This window comes from Python bivittatus, unplaced genomic scaffold (assembly GCF_059951505.1).
Source record: "Python bivittatus isolate LINGU-HERP-01145 unplaced genomic scaffold, Pbiv_v1 ctg000330_np1212, whole genome shotgun sequence".
Lineage (NCBI taxonomy): Eukaryota > Metazoa > Chordata > Lepidosauria > Squamata > Pythonidae > Python > Python bivittatus.
Window position 1 is genome coordinate 39,273,853 of NW_028277058.1, and position 19,170 is coordinate 39,293,022.

The following is a 19,170-nucleotide window of genomic DNA, read 5'->3' on the forward strand; positions in this document are numbered from 1 at the left end:
AGTTCTGGGGGATTCAGAGGCATTGGCAATCAATTGCTTAGTGTATTAATAATAGGTTTTACAGAGCCTTTGAAAAAAAAAAAAGGACAGAGGGAAATAACAGGGAAGAGTAAACTGAGGAAAAAAACAATTGTTTTTATTAAACATTCTTTGGTGTAGTGTTGGGGTTTGTTGTAAAGCCTTTCCAGAAAATATGGTTCTTGAGGAAGAAGCTGAAATAAGGGAAGTGGAAACAGGTGTTTGAGGAATCAATACTAGGCACCAGTGGCTGAAAGGGAACAGATGATTTTTGGCCTATGATAAGAATGGTAGGCCTGGAGGATCGAAACTTCCTCAAAAGGATGTTTTAGTATACAGGTAGTCCCTGAGTTCAGAACGCCCAGTTTACAGACAACCCATAGTTAATGATGAAGCCTGTTGTACCAAAATTTGAATTAAATACACAATGATTTGTGTTAAATACACAATGGTTCGAATTAATTACACAATACTACTTATACAATAATATTGTTCCAGCTTATGTACAAATTCAACCTAAGGACAGACCTTGGGAATGGAACTCGTTCTTAAACTAGGGACTACCTGTACAGTGTAAGTGTCTCTAGACTGCAGCAGCATAGAAATGTGAAAAATAAGATCATAAAAATGAAACGAGTAAACTTAGTCCCTAGAAAGTTTTTAAACAAGAATGAGAAATGTGCACAGGATCTTATAGCAGCTTGGAAGCTAGTTTAGTGACTTAAGTCACCTTTTCCAAGCAATGAGAGAGCTGAGTAATGCCAGTAATTGGCTGGCAAATGCTAAATGAAAGTGAGAGGCAGTTAAGAGAGAAAACCACACAAGAGAGAACACTACATTGTAAGAGTTACCTCTAAAAAAAGGCGAGGAAGGGCTGTGTCTTAATAACGATCAGACCAAGGCATCCAGACAGAGCAGATGGAATAATGACAAAGATTAAAATCCAATTAACGAGTGTAAATGTGAGGTGTAATTTAACGTATCTAAATGGATACACTGCTTTTTAGGATGCTTAAGGCGGCAATCGCTCCTATACTTATTTGCCACGTTAAAACAATGGGGCTTTCTTCTGAGTAAGCATGGATAGAATCTGAGCAGCCAAGAAGGTGAATTGAGCTAAACATGGATGACAGACGCTCGTTCCCTCTGCAGTCATTTCCCACCACTGTGTTACTGGTTGGCCACGCCTCAAAAATCACCGAAGCCTACCAAGGACGGCCCTCGTCTTCCATGCATGCATTGGTTGCCTAAGATGTCAATCCTTGCTCCTCCCCGAATGCGAGTCCATTGGCTGTGTCCATTTCTGGCGGGGGAGGGAGGCTAATTGAAGAGCGGGAGCTGGGCGTCAGTTGAGAAGATAAAAAAAAAGTCTTGCGCCTCCTTTGAAACACCGCCCTCCGCTTGAGTCTCCATTGGCAGAGACTGGTTCTCTGTCAGAGCAAATCCCTGTTCTTATTGGCTGACGATGCCGCAAGTGGATGTTTCAGACCTTAGCGGTGGCCGCTCCCTCCCTGCTTGAAACCTCGCTACTGCCGGTGAGTTAGAGGCGTTGAAGCTGGAACAGCGCAGCGGGTGGGGCGCTGGGGCTCTCTGAGAAGGTGTTAGTTATCAAGTCCAGTCTTTCTGCCTCAAGAAAAGGAGTCGCGTCTTCGTCTTATTCTCAACGCTTTGGCCAGACTCAGGTGAAGTCCCAGCTCGGAATTGGTGCGGGAGAGGACGGGAAACGTACAATACGACGCATGCTTTTTAGTTTGGCGCCGGCGGGTTAAGGTTCATTGAGAGGCGGGCGGGTGTGGCTTAACTTCTAGATTCCCTTTTTATTGCCAAGCGCGCTGGAGTCCAGGAAGTGCCACCCGTTGAGAGCATCGACTTTTGGGGAAGGTGTAGCCTTTTACCTTTTCTGCCTGGGGCCAGGAAGCGTCTTCCACGCGCAGGGCCAAGTCAACGCTTGTTCTTTCGTTTTCTTTCTTTGATGCGCTAGTATATGACTTACCCTGCCTTTCTCCTCCTCGTCTTTCCCACCCGGCGACAACCGGGCAGAAAGAATTTTAAACTGCAGCCCCTGAAAGCGGCCTGAGAAAAAGCAGCCGGTCAGGTGATTCTTGTACCTTTCTCTCTTTTACTGTATTTTTTTTTTTAAACTGCTAGATATTAAGTCTTCCTCGGGAGCGGTTAAACCTGCTTTACTCTCGCGTCCCCATTTGCAATTGGTATCCTCACCTTACTGATCAAGGGGCTTTCCGACCCTCCTTTGAGTTTTTTTAAGGTCCTTTTTGGAAATAACGGGGAGAAGACCGCTTGGCAGCTGTCAGGTCGGCGATCTGAGTCACGGGCTGCCAATCTTATTGCAGACATTGCAATGGGTTCGGCTTCCGCCCGCGGAACTCGACTTCCTCGTTGGGTATGCGTTAGTCAAGGCAGGGAGGGAGGAAGGAGTGACGGGGCAAGACGAAGCTTGTAAGTTAGAGCCTGTAGCTTACCCCATTATTAAATCGGATGAAATGCTCTCTCTCTCAGCGAGCTTTTACTTTTTTTGTTTATTAAAGACGGTGAAATAGGCCTGCTGAATCAGGTTTTCTTATCAGGTAGAGTTCTGCATACATAGTTAAGCAGTGCCAGAGCTATACTAGAAATGAGCCACTGATTTATTTAAACATAGAGAAAATCAGGCAGAGCATTGCAGCCGATTTTCTTGCCTCCATGCTGCCATAAGAAATGGTATATTTCGAATAAAAATAAAACTTAGGTAGATGTTTTGAGATGCTAACTTCTAGAATATCCTTATCTGACATAACTTGCTCATGATCCATTGTGTAGCTGGAACAAGTTTTTTTTTAAGTGTGGATTTTTTGGTGTGTACTCAGTTCTTCACCATTGTTGCAGCTTTTAAAGTTGTAGCTGTGGTCTGGGTGCTTAAAGTATCTAGAGAAAAAGATCCTTCAGATTCCACAGAAACCCTGTGGGATCGATGTTAGTGCAGATTGGTTATCTTTTCTATATAGAGTAACTGTGGTAATTTCATATCTTGATTGCTGCAGTAAGGAAGATGCCCCTTCCTTTCCAGGAGAAGAGATTCTGCTATTTAACTGAAATGGATTAGTTGAATTTTGCATTTTCTGTTGCCTGTACCTTCTTTCAGTATATAATTTAAGGCTTGTTATCCTGTCTTTCACACACTTTAGGTCACATACCTGGGTGGCTCTGTTTAAAACGAAATCTTTCATGCAGTGTTTAAAAGGTTGTTGATTGTAGTTCATTTCTGCAAAGATAACTGTATTTAGCAACATGCAGTCTAACTTGCTGGCACACTTAGGAATCGTAGCATCCCAGTTGGGTTCATCTGGGATAGTGACTTCCATGTGTATAATTTAATATTATACTGAACTGAACTGGCCACAAATGGCCCTTGTGTATATATAAACTTGTTCATATCACTGTGTAATTCAGGGTTTTGTTGAATAGCTTTTTGCAAATGGTAACACATGTTTTTCTGATAAATGTTTCTATTTGAGCATTTTTGCTAAAACTGCTCTTTAAACTATGTAAGTGAAAAATTGGGGTAATAAAATAAGCATGTCCCTTTTTCAAGAAAAGCTGGTGAATGAACATGGATTCTTAAATTAACATACTTCTGCAAATATAGTTTCTCCCCTCAGGCATAGGTGTGATACAATTGACTCCAAAATAACTGTATAATCAGTTACTGCTTGCATAGAGATGTGTTCTGACTTAGTCACCAGGTGAAAAATAGGTTTAGTTACTTTGCTATTCCAGTGAAAACTGCAGACCTTTGCACAGGCTCATATTGTCTGACTCATGCAGTTGCTGTGTCTGGAGCTTTGTATGCACTAATATTGTCTGATACATGAAGTTGCTATCTGGAGATTTGGTGCTATATTTATATATTCAACTGAAATAAAATAATTTTAAAATCAATTCATTAACTTGCTAGTTGAATGGCTTGAAAGGCCAATATAATTATCCTTTTAAGAGGCCAATATAATTTTGTATACTGGAGGTTGGTATGAGCTTGCTTCTTATTAGAGTTTTGGATATGGAACTAAACCTTTGTTTATGCAGCTTTGGAAACAACGTTTCAGCAGATGGGCTTATACTAACAACAGCATAGTTACCATAAGTCTTAGATTTTTCTTACATCTTTTTGTCAATGGTAAAGAGATAAAGTCTCTCTCAAGTTAAGCTTGACATAACCACATCTATGTTGTTTTGCTATTGCATTCTTCTGAGAATTTTGTTCTTTCTTTTGAGTCTAATATCTGTACCTTGCAATTTTCTTGTGTTCTTCCTCCAGGTCCAATCCTGCTTTGCTTTTTCAAAACCAGGCAAGGTTGGCTAGGTGCTGCCATCTACTGTGATGAGGACAACAAAAAACATATATCTATAGGGCTACACTTTGATGTTTGATAGAACAGTAATGTATTTGTAATCACTTTGACAATAGTCAACTCTTTAGCAAAGTGTAGATAATAATTAAAACAACCAAAGGTGAGTAGGTAGCATTTGATTATTCACTGTCTAAAGAATTACTGCTTGTGTTTTAATTCAATCCATTTTCTCAATATCTGAGTGAGAAATTTGGCTTTGGCCTTCATAATAGTTTAACACACCATCATAAATGTTACCCTACTCCCCTCCCTCAACACTGTGATTCTGCCTTGATTTAAACAATTGATATTAAAGGAACAGACCTAGTGATCCCTGGCTTGCTATGCTACCTGCATATCATGACATTTCACAACTTGAAATAAAGATGGAATTGTCATTCCGTCTGAAGATTAACACTGGAAGAAGTTGCCTATTTGGAAGTTACTTGCACAAGCCCTAGTTACTTTTAAAAAAATAGGCCCGTAAACCCAGAAATTAAACTAGTTTGCGATTAAAACCTACGTTTGCAAATAAATGTATTACTATTACTAATTTGAGACCGAGAAAAAAACCGTTCATATAAAATCTGTCTTTTTTTAACCTCTCTCAAGATAGTATGAGATCTGCATTGTTCAAAAAGCCAAAGTGTTGATAGTTGTGGAGCAGCTGAGCAGCATGTGATGTCATTTTCGATATTTTGGCTTTAATGACAAGAAAGCAAGTTAGCTCAAAGAATTTTAGCATAAATATAGTTTAATTACATGCTACTTTTATGCAATTGCAGGTTCTTCCCCCATATGCAAAACCTTATTGTCCTTTTTTGTAGGAGAAAAGAATCACTTTAATTTTGCATATGATTCCCTTGAGAGTTTTTTTTACAGTTTTTTTATTTAAAAGGCTCCAACTGTAGATCTTAAGATAGAATTGCTGAATACATTGTAAGTTTGCTTGAAATAATTTTTGAAAATACGCTGATTTTTGCATATGTTAGATACACTATTTCAGTTGCTTAATGCAGTGGCTTTTAACTACAGAGAATACTCCTTGAGTGTTTTGTGTCACTCTCAGAACTTGCCAGGATACTGCTAATATGAGTATAGCTTGCAGATTTATGTGGTATTATCTTACATTTTGGAAAGAAATGAGTCAGTGTAGCCCTGATGCATGAGAGAAAAGTGCACATGGGAAATTCATTGCAGCAGCAGTTCTTTATAAGGTGCCATATCAGAGGAAGGTTGCTTCAGGGTATATGGGAGAGTTTCATTTGAAAAGAAAGCTTAACTCCCCTCTTTCCCACTGTGGGTGGATGCTGGGCTGATGCTAGCTTTGTTCCAGGCCATTGTAAATCTGCTCTTGCTTTGCAGATATGGTAATTTTTGTGATTTCAAAAACAACTTTGACTGGAAAGAGCCACTGAATGGGAGTGTTTTGGCTTCTTGTTGAAGTGAGGGAGTGCTAGAACTACTTGCCTTAAAATGCATGTGTCTAAATTTGCTTTGTGTTCTCAGAGGCAGCCAATGTTCGGTTAGGATTAAAGTAGGCAGGAACTGAGGATAACATTCTTCCTCTTTAGTGTGGGGATGTACTTAAGTTTCTGTAGCAGCACTCAAGTTGTTTTCCGTTGGAAAGTGCACTCTTAACAAAATAGCCTAACATTCAGAAGAACTTTATTTTCACCAGTCTCCAGAAATGTCAGAAGTGAATTGACACTAACAACATATGATATGCTTTCAAGTGGAGCACAGTTCTAATATGTGGAAAGCATTTTCTTTACTATTCTTTATTTAACTGTGTACCTGGCCTAGAATAGATATGAGAATAAATTTTCTAATCTGTACACCTAGGGTCCTCAAACTGAGGGTTGAAAGGGATTACACATTTCCGAGTGGCCAGAAATGCTGAAAAATGGGTAGGTTTCCCCAATTCTTGAGGAAGGCTGAAGGGAAAGAATTTATTTGGGACATGGCAGATGGGAAGTGAGGTGTGAGCTTTGGCAAGAGTGCTTCTTCAGAGCAAGGAAGAGAGTGTGGTACTAGTCTTACCATTTTGGATAGTTTCTGGTAAAATTGGCACACTGGTTTGGCTGCTTCTGTTACTATCAATATCATTTATGGTGTGTGTCTGTAGGTGTAGTGGCATCACCACTGATTTATAGGATTGCATTTATTTCTTACATGGGAAATCTAAGGCAAGAGGCCATCTCCCAAGGAAATTCTGAAGAGGTACAGCCGGAATTGCCGATATATGCAGTTAAAAAAAAAACTTATACCTAGACTTCCCTGAAGAATGCCGTGTTCTCTGAGGTGGAATTTACAAGCAGCAGCCCCTTAAAGAAGCAATGATGCAATAATGTATTGTCAGAGTTTATATTGCCCATTAGGCCAAAATGTAGTTGGTTAGCTTATGGCAGTGTTGTCCAAACTTGGCCACTTTAAGATGAGTGGACTTAGGGTTTGGACAACACTGGCTTATGGGCTTTGCAGACCCAGCCATGGTTAATAAATGGTTCAATATGCTGTGCAAACCTAGACAATTGGGTTAAATCAGAATGCCATGGCTCAGTTAACCATGAATTTAGATACAGTATTATTCAAACATAGCCATTGCATAGCTTTAGTATTCGGTTAAAAAAGTACTGTAAATCTTCTGTAGACTGGATGCCTGCTTTCATAGTTGTAAATATTAATTGGAACATTATTTTGGGGGGGACTGTCATGAAATAAGCTTGATGCAATTCTTTTATATTTACATTGTATCAGCCTAGTTTTGCTGATGAATTTAAAAGTAACTTTCTTACCTTTATTTTAAGTACTTCCCCCACAAGATGAATATGGATTTTGTGTTGTAACAAAAGTGTCAGAGAAGCCTTTGTGTCTCATCTGAGCAAGCTGTAGGCTCCAATACTTGTTTATTTGGCATGCTAGCTGGGTTAATGGGAACTGGGGTCCAGTAACATCAGGAGAACCATAGATTGTTTTCCTTTATGGTAAAAGTTAATGAATTACATGCAGCAACAGCTACAGACATTCCTAAAAATTATACATTGAAGTAGTGCATTGGTAATATCAATACTTTCTTATGAGTTATTTCTTTCCTGCTGTCTTGTCCAGTCTGAATAAGCATGCTCCAGCTTCCCAAGTATTTTTATATTGATTTGTGTGACAGAAATTAAAACATTTCCATTCAGAGCTATATTTGCTTGATGGAAAACAGCAGAGGTTTATTTTTAGAGTGCTAATTCTTAGATTATATTGAAAAAGTTAAGAGGGGTCAACATGATTACTATTTATATCAGTACCCACTGAATGCTTGGACTAGACTGGAAAGTAGAAAAAACATCGTGGAAGAAGACAGTGGCAAATCACATCATTTCCTTATAATTGTCAAGAAAAGAATATGGATGCATCCATGTAGTCACTAGGAGTCAAGTTTGACTTGAGAGAGACTTTACCTTTTATCCTACAAGTATATGTAACAGTCATGGCTGGCTGGCTCCTAATCTAAGCCTATCCCAATATATGTCCTATAGAAGAAGCAATGTTAACTGTTTATAGTCACTAGCCAGTTAAGCATGTGTCCTTCCCTAGCAAGGCTGGGCAAGAGGATCCAAATGGTTTCAAGTCCTGTTAATTCGGAAATTTGATTTTCAGTATTAAAGCATCCTAAAATTTCTATTAGCTGATTGTTACAACTATACATGAAAATAAAATATTTATTTTTAGTGATACCATTCCGTCTAACACATTTTATTAGGTAGATAAATACAAAATTGCTTCAATAAACAGTAGATGAAATGTTCTGTTTTAGAGAGGCTTCACTTAAAGAATACAATTTTGTTTGTCATATAGTTCCAGTTCAGATATGAGTAGTATTTACATTTACTATTATGTTCTTATTTGATGCAAACAAATTGACATTAAGTAGGAAACCCTGAGTTTAAACAAATGAGCTGTGTTTGGCTGATTGGCCAAAAGTTTTTCATTTGACTTCTGGGTTAAAGTCCAAATTACAAACGACAGTAGCAGTTCTCCATGCTTAGCATGGGGCAAGACAAGTCAATGCTATTCTCAGAGCTCCAAGTGAATTTGGCAGATTAAAAAGGGAGAAAAAAGCAGGGGAAGGACTGCGGGGCTCAAGCCTGTGATTGAACCATCCTTTCTGTTTCTAAAACATCTCTCACCTTATGTTGCTAAATTGTTGATTTGATTTGATTTGAAGTCAGCCAGATTTGTGAATCCAACCAGCAGATGGGGGATAGTTTCGTCTTTAATCTGTTGAACTGTAATGGATCATGACTAGTGTGGCCTTGAAACATGTTGCTTTGTGACTCATATTAGTAGACACAACATAGTGTAATTGCTAATGAGTCTGAAAGCATCTCTTGATTTTCTGTTTGCAAAAGCAATTATATCAAGTATCTTTGTGTAGCCAACCCCCGGTTAGTGTATATAAGACCTTGAACTTTGCCCATAATCTCCAGCTTTTAAAGTTTTTGACATGGAATTTGAAATCCAGAGTGTCTGAAGAGTATCATATTAGAGAACTTTGTTTAACATGTAAATCTGCTCCATACCATTTGTTCATGTCTGAAGTTACTTTGAAGTATTGTAGAGAGAAGGTGTTGTTAGATAACATAGAACATTTTGCCTAGTCTTGTACAATACAGGAGTTGAGGATATTGCAAGGGAAAAGTGTCTTGGCTTCCTTTGCTGTACTGCAGAAAATATAAGTAGGTTCTTTTTTGTATGAACCTACGTATGAAGCTTTTTAGAATTTGATGTCATTGTATCATTTGTCTCCCATTGTGTAAAGTATATGGGAGGAAAATATAATTACATGAGACCCGGTGTGGTGTAGTGGTTAAAGTGCTGGATGAGGAGCAAGGAGATGGAGGTTGCAGTCCTCCCTCTGCCAAGGATGCTCCCTGGGCAACTTTGAGCTAGTCATTCTCTTTCAGCCCAGCCTACCCTCACAAGGTTGTTTTGTGAGAGAACACTGTATATACTCTTTTATGTTCCTGTGCAAAAGGCAAGATAGAAATCAAATAATAATCTGGACTTTGGGAGTCTCCAAGGCTATTAGTAAAATAGGGAAGTATGGGAGGGATGCTAAATCCTGCTGATCTGCTCCTACACTCGGTCCCTCGAACTCCCTTCTTGCAGCTGATTTTATTTTATATAGAATCTACCAAAATCATATACTGTAGCTGCGGGTGGGAACCTCCTATGAAGAGAGGCATCACTCCCTCTCTTTTTCATCTCCAAAAATCTCCTGCTCCATCTTGCTTATGCCCTTGGATGGCAATAAATTCTAAATAGAGATGGAGCTGCTACCATTGTATGCATTTCCACTTGGAATCTAGGAAGCATGTTAGAAATGCCACAGTTGTATGTACCTGCACTGGTCCAACTGATGTGAATGGTAAATCGTAAAGAGCTGTTGTGGGAGAAATTTAAGTTTAGAGAGACTTATTTATAAGTGGGAAGTTTGATGCTGATGTAGATTATGGAGACTGTGGAATGGTGATGAGCAAGAAAATGGACAGCCTAGTTCTCAGAGCTAAGGGAACGAGAATACGATTGCTTGCTATACAGAAGAATAGAATTAAGTGACTAGCTCTGATTGGTAGCGTGCTGTGTAGCTATTGTTGGCAGTAGTTTAGACATCTATGCTTAAAGTCTGTGAGGAAAGAAAGAATTCTTGCTTTGGGTTTTCTATCATAAACAATATCTGGTGCCTATCCTGAAGCCCCTGTTGCCTTGGGAGACATAGTGAGTTCTAAGCACAATCCTTTAAGCAGCAGGGATGGGCTGTAGTTTCTGAAACTGCTGCTCCAGACTTGAAGTGAGAGAGTGGTCACAAAGAATGTGTTCTCCCTCTGGAATGTTTTCCTTGTGGAATGCTGTCTCTTCTCTGCTGAGAAGGCATGTACACATATAGTAACAGGAAATAACAGTAACAGGAAGAGTATTATGTTAGATTTAATTTGGAAATAAAATATATTCCAGACTTTTAAAGTAGTGGATAGTTAACAGTTGAACTTAAGTGTGCTAAAAATGAAGCCTGAGACTATTTTTATACCCTATCTTCTGAAGATAAGATGCCATTTCCATGTAATAGTTCCTGTGCTTTGCAAGCTCAGTTAATTAATATCAATTTCACTTTTGAGTGCAATGTGCCTTAACATTCACTTATATTAGCAAGATTGCCATTTGCTTTTACATTAATTTACCGTGCTTTGTCCCCACCCAAGTGCTTTTTTCATGGATCCTCTGTACTGTAGAATGCTTCTTTGATTTACATCATGCTTTTCTTTAGTGTTGATTTTGGTGAAAAGGAGGTAATGTTACTTATTTGATTTGAATTATACCCACATTCTATTTTTGAGCTTAAGGAAGCATACGTATTGTTCCCTTCTTTTGTTTGCCCTGCAACCATGATCCTGTGGGATACACTGGGCTGAGTGTGTGTGACTGGCCCAAAGTCACCCAGTGAGTTTACATGGCCGAGGATAGACTAGAACCTGGATCTCCTTGCTTCTAATCCAACACCTTAACTACTGTATCACAAAGCACTGCTTTTAATAAAGCCAGCTTATGCAGCTAAGCTTATTAGAATACAAAATACCATAACCTGGCAGCCATTCTTTTCTCTTCCTCACTTACCCCTACACAGCTTACCATATTTTAGAGCCATTTAATGTGAGTCTATTTCCTCCTGAAGATCAGAGATAATGGAAAACCACTGCCTCCAAGTGGTCCTTTTGGCACCCCTTGAAAACATGGCCAGCAAAGTGGGTGCCCTCATACAAGGGTTGGAACAGCAGTTTTTGCTGCTCCTGCCAGGGCACTGAGGGCTAGAGAAGGGGACCCTCCTCTTCTGTTGCCTTTGTTTCCCCCCAGCACAGATTCCTCACTGCCTTTCACCAGTGTGATCCTTCTCCTTATCTCCATGTTTGCTGGAGAGTACTGCTGCCACCAACATCCTCACAATGGTGGCAGCAGTGGTCTCCAGAAAATACAGAAGTAAAGGCAGGGATCAATGTAATGAGAAGCAGCAGAGGTTACATCACCTTTCTGGAGTCACGTTCCATGAAGTCAGGATCCTCCATAGTCAAAAAAGGAGAAATGGCCGTGGAGGCACAGAACACTACAGCCAAATGTGAGAGCAGCACTGCAGCAGACCAGTTGGATAGGTTGCCAACCTTCCTCAAGGTCCTCTTCCATGCAAATCAGAATATTCTCACATAGGAGAGCTCGTACTGTTTTCCACTAGAAAATACTAATACTAAGAAAATACTAATTTTCATCCAGATTTCCTTGATCCAGCCTCAGTTGCAGGTTGGCCCTGAAATGGAATCTTCCAGGTCAGATTATGCCTTCACTGCCAGTATACAGGCCATCTCAGCTCTAGGGCATGGGGACTGTGTGGATGAGTCCCTAATTAGCCAATAACAGATTCTTCTGAAATTTCTGTTATGTGTTCCCATGGTATCTCCCCAGATAGCAGATAAAGGCTAATAATGATTTATTAATTTATTAATTAATATCCCTCAACCCCCTTTGTGTTCTGTCATAGATAGAAACTATTAATCTGTGTTAAGTGATGTACAGGAGAGGAAACACATTCTCTGTCTGCTGGCTTGCAGTGAATTGGGGGGGGGGGGGAAATGAACAAGAAGGTTGGAAGAAATTCAGAAGCTTGAATAGCAAAAAGAAGAAATAGTTAAAGAGTCTAATACTTTAAGTGATAAAAATTCAAACAGTGTATCGCTGGGAAAAATGTAATTTAGATTGTTTTACTGAAGTTCTGTGGTTTTTATATTTGGTTTTCATGCAAGCAGTAGGATCAGAATGTGGAGAAAGTCTATATTAATATTTAGACAATATTTGTAAAATACTTTGCATCTCTTGTTTCAATCTAAAATGCCCGAACTATTTGTTTTTTCTTTATAGAGAATAGATGTTGTTATCTGTAAAGCTGCTCTGATGCCAAATAGTATTGAAACTTTAGATTTTACATCAAGGATATGAATTATCCAAAGGGTAATAGTTATCTCATGATAAACCAATAGTGGCAAACACATGGTCCTTCAGATGCTGTTGGCTCCACTATTGTCATGCTGGGAGTTGTATTTCAGTAATATCTGCAGTGCCAGAGGTTGCTTTCTTGTGATAAACACATGTTTTACTAAATTTTGTAATTTCGTCTTCCTTGCTGCAGTTCTTGATTTAACAATACAGAACGGATTAGTTCATGTTAAATGTCTCAGCGCTTCAGCCTACTCTTTGTGTACTTGGAAGGTTTTCATTTAAGTCCCACACAGTCTTAAAGAGATTAGAAAAATAGGACTCTCTTTCTTTTAATGCCTTTGCTCAGCTGAAAGAGGTTTTAAACCAGTAATTGCTTCAGGCTGAAATCTTATACTCACTTACCTAGGAATAAACTTATTGGGCTTCGTATTATACAGTAAAGTTTTGCTTTAATTGATTAACAGTAAGGAAGTTTTTATTTGCTGCCTTTACACGTAGGGAAAGAGTTCCTTTACTGAAACAAAGGTTGAATTAAGACGGGTAATTACACGTCTATATCTGAAGATGATAGTTAAATATTAATATGTTGTGGATTATAGAACACGGTGCTCTGGTGCCTGATAGAAAATGGGATTTCCCACTTGTTCAATTTTGCCCTCAAAATTATACTATTCTCTTGCCTTAAGTTTGCTTTTGCTTTCCATCATTGCTAACAGGATATTACTAACCTAATTGATTCTTATTTCATAGTTTGAAAAGTCAAGGAGTTTATTGCTGTACTTGTCATCTCAGTTAATACTTATACTACAGTTAATACTTATACCTTATACTACATTAGGAACTCCTCTTTGAGTGGACTTCCCAGGAAGTGTGGACCTTTTCCATACTCAACTACTGCTGGCTGATCAGTATAATAATAATATCTCTCTGGCAGTGGCCAAATTCTGCTTTGCTCCCTTTAAGATCAGAAGCCAAATTCTGATCCAGCAAGAGAAATACTCTGCCCCTGGATTTAAAAAAAAAATAAATCCCAATGCTTTCTGTCTTTTCCTTTTCTTTTAATCAGCTTTTAAACACCAACAAAAAAAACCCCATGATTTTTCTTTTCCTTTTCTTTCTGTATTTTAGTCTATGACTATAAATTGAATAAATGAATGAAAATACGTTACAGTAGTTCTTATTGTAAATGTCTCTGCTTCAAAGACTATATATGGAAAATACCAATAAGCTTTCCTAATATTTGGGTACTTTGGAACCAACTCACAATGAATTATATACAGAAATTCTACAGAAACAGACTTCCAAATGTGAAGGACAACATGTTCCTAGATTTGGATGTCAAAGGTAGATGCAGGGCTGTGTTTTTGCCACTAATGACAAATACTATCAAAATAACATCTATATTGAATGATCTTTTAAGCAGTTTTTATGCTTCAACTACAGAACAACTATCTAGATATATTTTCTCCAGAAATAGGTTCAACTTCTATGCAAATGCTGTAAAATATCCAATAAATCAGGCTGCACAATCCTGTAGGCAATACATTTTCGTGATGTATTGAAAGAGTATGTTTTATCCATTAGTCTTCACTTAACCTACATACTGGCCTTATTAGTTTGACAGCATCTGCTATTTAGTTACAACTTACTGCTGTTTTTTTCTTGTATAGTCATGTGTTTTCTACTTTTAGGTGTCTAGGAAAATAAACATGGCTTCATTAGCAGAACTAACTATAAGCATATAAAGAATTTTACCCTATAGGTTGCACAAAGTTCAGTAAGATTTCACTTTTGATTGGAGCAAATAACGAACTGCTTAAGTATTGATGGTGCTCAATAGTTCTCATTTTCAGGGTATGAAGAATTACTTAGATTATTTTAACATTCCAACCGATCACATAAAATAATAATAAACCTTTCTTGAAGGTTTTTAAACATAACTGAAAAGAATATTGTATCTCTTTCCAGCAAGATTGCCTGTGGTGTTTTGTACCCTTTGCGAAGGTAATGAATCTCAGTCCAGAAAAACTGTTGGTTAACATTAGTTGTATACATTCATTTAACATACTCTAATCATTGTAGTGTAGATAGACTTTCCTGTTATACATGTTCCTGTTTATGGTAAGTTTAATATCTTGTCCTTATCAAGCAATTGTAAAACCCCCAATATATAATTAGTAGATTTATATTCCACCTTTTATTTAGGTGCTCAAGGTAGCATACACAGTGCTGCTGCCGCCACCTTCTCCTTCTCCTCCTCTTTCCTCACAACCATAATCCTGTGAGGTAAACTGGGCTGAGAGAAGGTGACTGGCCCAAAATCATTCAGTGAATTTCAGAGCTGAGGGTGGATGAGAACCTGGGTCTCTCTGCTCCTAGTCTAATACCGTATACTACACCATACTAGCTCCCTGGTTTTTCACTGTTTTTTTTTTTAACCTCCTGTTAAACAACCAGTAGGCCAGTGGGTAATACAAATACTTCTAACAAGATAAATTATAGATAGCTTATGTTGTTTTTCAGATACCTCTGATATATAAGTAAATGAGATTTGAAGATTCCCTGATGAAACTATCTTACTTTCTCATCAGTCCTATGGTGCTGAGGTCATATTTGGTTATTGGTTTCTCTAAACACATCTTCTAAAAAGCCAAATTCAGACTTCTGGAGATTATATATCTATTTTTAAACGGGTGTTCTTAAAATATTCTGGAAGAGAGAAGTACAAGTGCTGCAGTGCATGGATCCATGATAGAACAGCGTGGGTGTGTGACACAGTGAAACTGATGAACTGGGAATTCTGTGTTCAGACCTCATCTTTATGAACTTCGGTAGTGCAATCTAATTCAAATTATCATACATGCACACACACCAAAGGTGCTGGTTTTCATGGGGACTATGCTGGATCCTTCTTGTGTCCATTCTTGTAATCTCAAACTTCTTTTATCTGTGTACTTGTCTTTTATTTCACATTGTTACCACTAGTGAGCAACTTAGCTTGAGAAAGATGATATAGTATGGGAAAATAGAGGTGGAAAAATAGTTTGACACTATATAACTGTTTCTAATGAATTCTTAAATCCCCTGCTTTGTAGGACTTTATGAAGACAGGATTGTTACTATTACATTAAATTGGTTATGGGATACGTGCTTCTAAAAAAATAAGAATAGAGATCATTTGGGGATCAAATCAAATTTCCTATTTATCTCTCATATATATATATATATCTTACATGATGGCTATAACATTACTTACAATGCCCGTTTCATTTTTAGAGTATTCTGAGTTCTGTATTAGTCCCTCTCTTACCTCTGGGTGAGTGATAACTTTATTCCTTAATAAAGAAAAAAGAAAAAGAAACATCTTACTGCAGGTTGAATTCTTGAATTGTTGCACCATCTAGTTCCAGTGCTCCATTTAACTTCAACAGTTTAGCTTGTGCGATTAATATAAAATGGTAGCAACTCTTTTCTCTAGTTGCCAGGATTAACATAGGTGGTGGATTTTCTCTAGAAGAGCTGTTCATTGCTTAAACGCCTTGTGAGAAAATTATGAAATATTTTCCAAAAAATGGTAAAATACATGAAGCAGATCAGTTACATCTGATTTTTGTACAATTAAACACGAATGGGTTGGAATGTGAGTGTGAGAGAAAATGAAACTGCTGTGAAAAGTACTTCTGTACTAATAAGAAATGATAAAGGGTATGTAATCATCATAATCCTGAATCTGAGATGACACTGAAGCTCTCTTTCAGCCTTAAATTGGATTCTTTGGCATGCATGCACACTATTAAGGGGCTTAAGATTTATTTATGAAATATATATGCCACCCAACTCCATATTCCGTATTTGAAAGAATTCTTTCTTTAGCTCATGTGATTTTTTTTTTTCCTTCAAGGGGTGGAGAGAGGCAGGCAAATATCTGTTGTATTCCAGAATTCTATAGGTAAATATTTCTTAATCTCAGATGTGCCTACCCAAAATGGAATTTTTTTACAGAAGGGTCTTGGAATAGAAAGTGCATATATACTATGTTGTACATATTCAGAACAAGGAGAAGTTCTTGAATGCTTAAGAGATCCCCCAAACATAACAATCCCACATTCTCTCCTAATTTGTAAACAGCTGCAGTCAATTAATAAACAGATGCTTAATTTAGATCTAAGCATCCTGAAGATCAATGTAATTGCTGTTGCACTGTATTTCACTATATGTAGCCGCCCTCAAATGGAGACCCTTCCTGTAAAGTAGAGGTTGGCTGTTTAGAAAGTAAAAATGATAGATTTTGCATAAATAAACATGTTTACCTGTGTTTGTAACTCTAATCCTCTTGCAATTCCCCTGTAACTTAAGAAATTGGAGCTGCAGCTATCTTAATGATCTCGTATGTTAATCATTATAATCTTTTTATCTCACCTTTTGTAATATTTAGTAACTCAAGGTGGTGAACATACCTAATACTCCTACCTCCTATTTTCCCCACAACAACAATTCTGTGAGTTGGCCTGATGTGAATGGAGAAAATGCTGGCAGTGATATCCATGCTTCCTTAGACTGGCTAAAGAGAGGAGGGTCAATTGTGCATGGCACAAATATGTATGGGAGAAGGAAGCTTTTGGCTAAACAGCCAATTCTGTTAATTAAACTAATCATGTACAGTGGTACCTCGGGTTATGAACGCCTCTACTAACGAACATTTCGGGTTACGACCAGCTTCGGCAGGAAAAATTTACCTCAGGTTACAAACTCGCCTCGACTTACGAACCGGATCCGTGGCCATTTTCCCTGCTGCCACGTGGTCGCGGCTTCCTGTGGGCGAGGTCACGGTAGCAAGGAGACGTTCGGTGAGGCTTGTGGTGTGTTTTGTGGTGTTTTGCGAAGGTTTTTGGTGTGCGTGTTAGCATGGCTCCAAAGAAAATGCAGAGCAGGCTTGGCGGGAGTAAGGCTCTGAAGAGAAAATTGCCTCGGGTTGCGACCAAATTCGGGAGGAGGGTGGAACGGATTAACCGGATTTACATTGAACCCTATGGGGAAATTTGCCTCGGGTTGTGACCAAATTCGGAGGGCGGAACGGATTAACCGGATTTACATTGAACCTTATGGGAAACTTTACCTCGACTTGAGACCAACTCGAGTTGCAACCAGAGTCACGGAACGGATTAAGTTCGTATCCCGAGGTACCACTGTATCTTATGTGTGCTTCAGCTGTATAACATTTTTTAACATTTTTGAAAAAAGAGGAATTAAGGGTATAGAAGTATGCAGCAAAAGTGGTGACCAGTATCAGTCTTAAGGTACCTAAGAGACTCTAAGAAAGTTTTAATACTTTCTCGAGGATAATGACTGTAAATCTCCACATAATATGAAAAGGAAACAATTCATCCTTCCTAATAGTTGAGTGTTAAAGTTGGGACAGATAGTTGCACCCTAATGTCTCTTTCCAACACATGTGTTGTATTCCATGTCAATATTGATTGGTGAAGTCTGTATCCATAGCTTGACTAAAAGTAGTACATACCAGGTCTGCACTGCACAACTTGTACTGAGGACTCTTCCTATATGTTATCTTAAAGCACATATAAATACAGGTCTGATGTTTGGTTAGAATTTATTGGCTGAGAGTTGTATTCTTGAAGAAAATTGATTTAAAATCCATGATTGGGTAAAACTTATTAAAACTGACAAAAAGGTACAATATATAAAAAGTATGGGTAGTCCTTGACTTATGATAGCAATTGGAACGGAATTTCCAGACTGCATCGCTTAGCAACAGCAATCCCTGCAGTCCTGATTGCCATCGTTAACCAAATCCCGTAGTCGTTAGGTGAGGCAGCTTCCTGGCTTCCCACAACCAAAATCAGTGAGAAAGCCGGCAGGAAGTTGGAAGTCACAGGCCAGCAGACAGGTAAGTGTCTGCTTCTGGGTGGCAGAAGGAGCCGAAGGGGGTGCAGGAGAGGCATGGCAGAGGTTGGGTGGTGCAGCACAGGTCAAGGATGGTACGCGGGGGTGCGAAAGTGGCTGGTGTGGTATGAGCGCAGAGGGGTTGGGTGGGCTGTGTGTGGGGGGGAGACTTACCCAAGCAACTTGAGACCTTCCCTGTTGGCTTCCCTTTTGACTTTCTGGGGAAGTCGGCAGGGAAGGTTGCAAATGGCAATCACGTGATTGCGGGGTGCTGCAACCGGTCATTAAGTGCAAACCAATGGCCAAGCACCCAGATTGTGATCACATGACCAGAGGGAGTGCTAGGACAGCTGGAACTCTGAGGACCGGTCATAACCATGATTTGTTCATTGCCATGGTAACTTTGAATGGTCGCTGAAGTCATAGGTTGAGAACTACCTGAATTAAAATAAATAAAAGTATAACTCCAACTAAGTACTACTTGAGTATTTTATGGAACAACACTTCTGTTATTTGGAATTGATTGTGTTTATTCATGATGCTAATTTGATCATTAGGACTGTTTCATTTTATAAGATCCTTATTAAATTGCTTTTCATTTAAGGATTTTAGGATTCTGTAAATAGTGAGTGCTGATTATGTGAAGTTTGTATTTGTCCTATAGTCTAGTAAAACAAATTTATTTATTTATAATACAGTTTTGAGGCCACCCAGCTCCAAATAATCTGTGCAGTTTACATTTAGAAGAAGTAAGAATTAAAAAAAGAAACAGATCATAAGCATCCAGAAACACTTTAGTGTTTCCTAATAGGTTTTTGGAAGAAAGGTT

The 19,170-nt window shown here is 38.6% G+C and overlaps 1 protein-coding gene across 3 annotated transcripts in view; it reads left to right on the forward strand.

Annotated features, from left to right (window-relative positions):
* The first annotated feature begins 1,442 nt into the window (after positions 1-1,442).
* Positions 1,443-19,170, forward strand: part of MYH9 (myosin heavy chain 9) — a 69,977-nt gene continuing 52,249 nt past the window's right edge. The window contains exon 1 of one of the 3 annotated variants that reach the window (XM_015888529.3): positions 1,443-1,553. The gene's annotated coding sequence lies outside the window, so the exon portion shown is untranslated. The other 2 variants (XM_007430725.4, XM_015888528.3) reach the window with 2 other exon arrangements.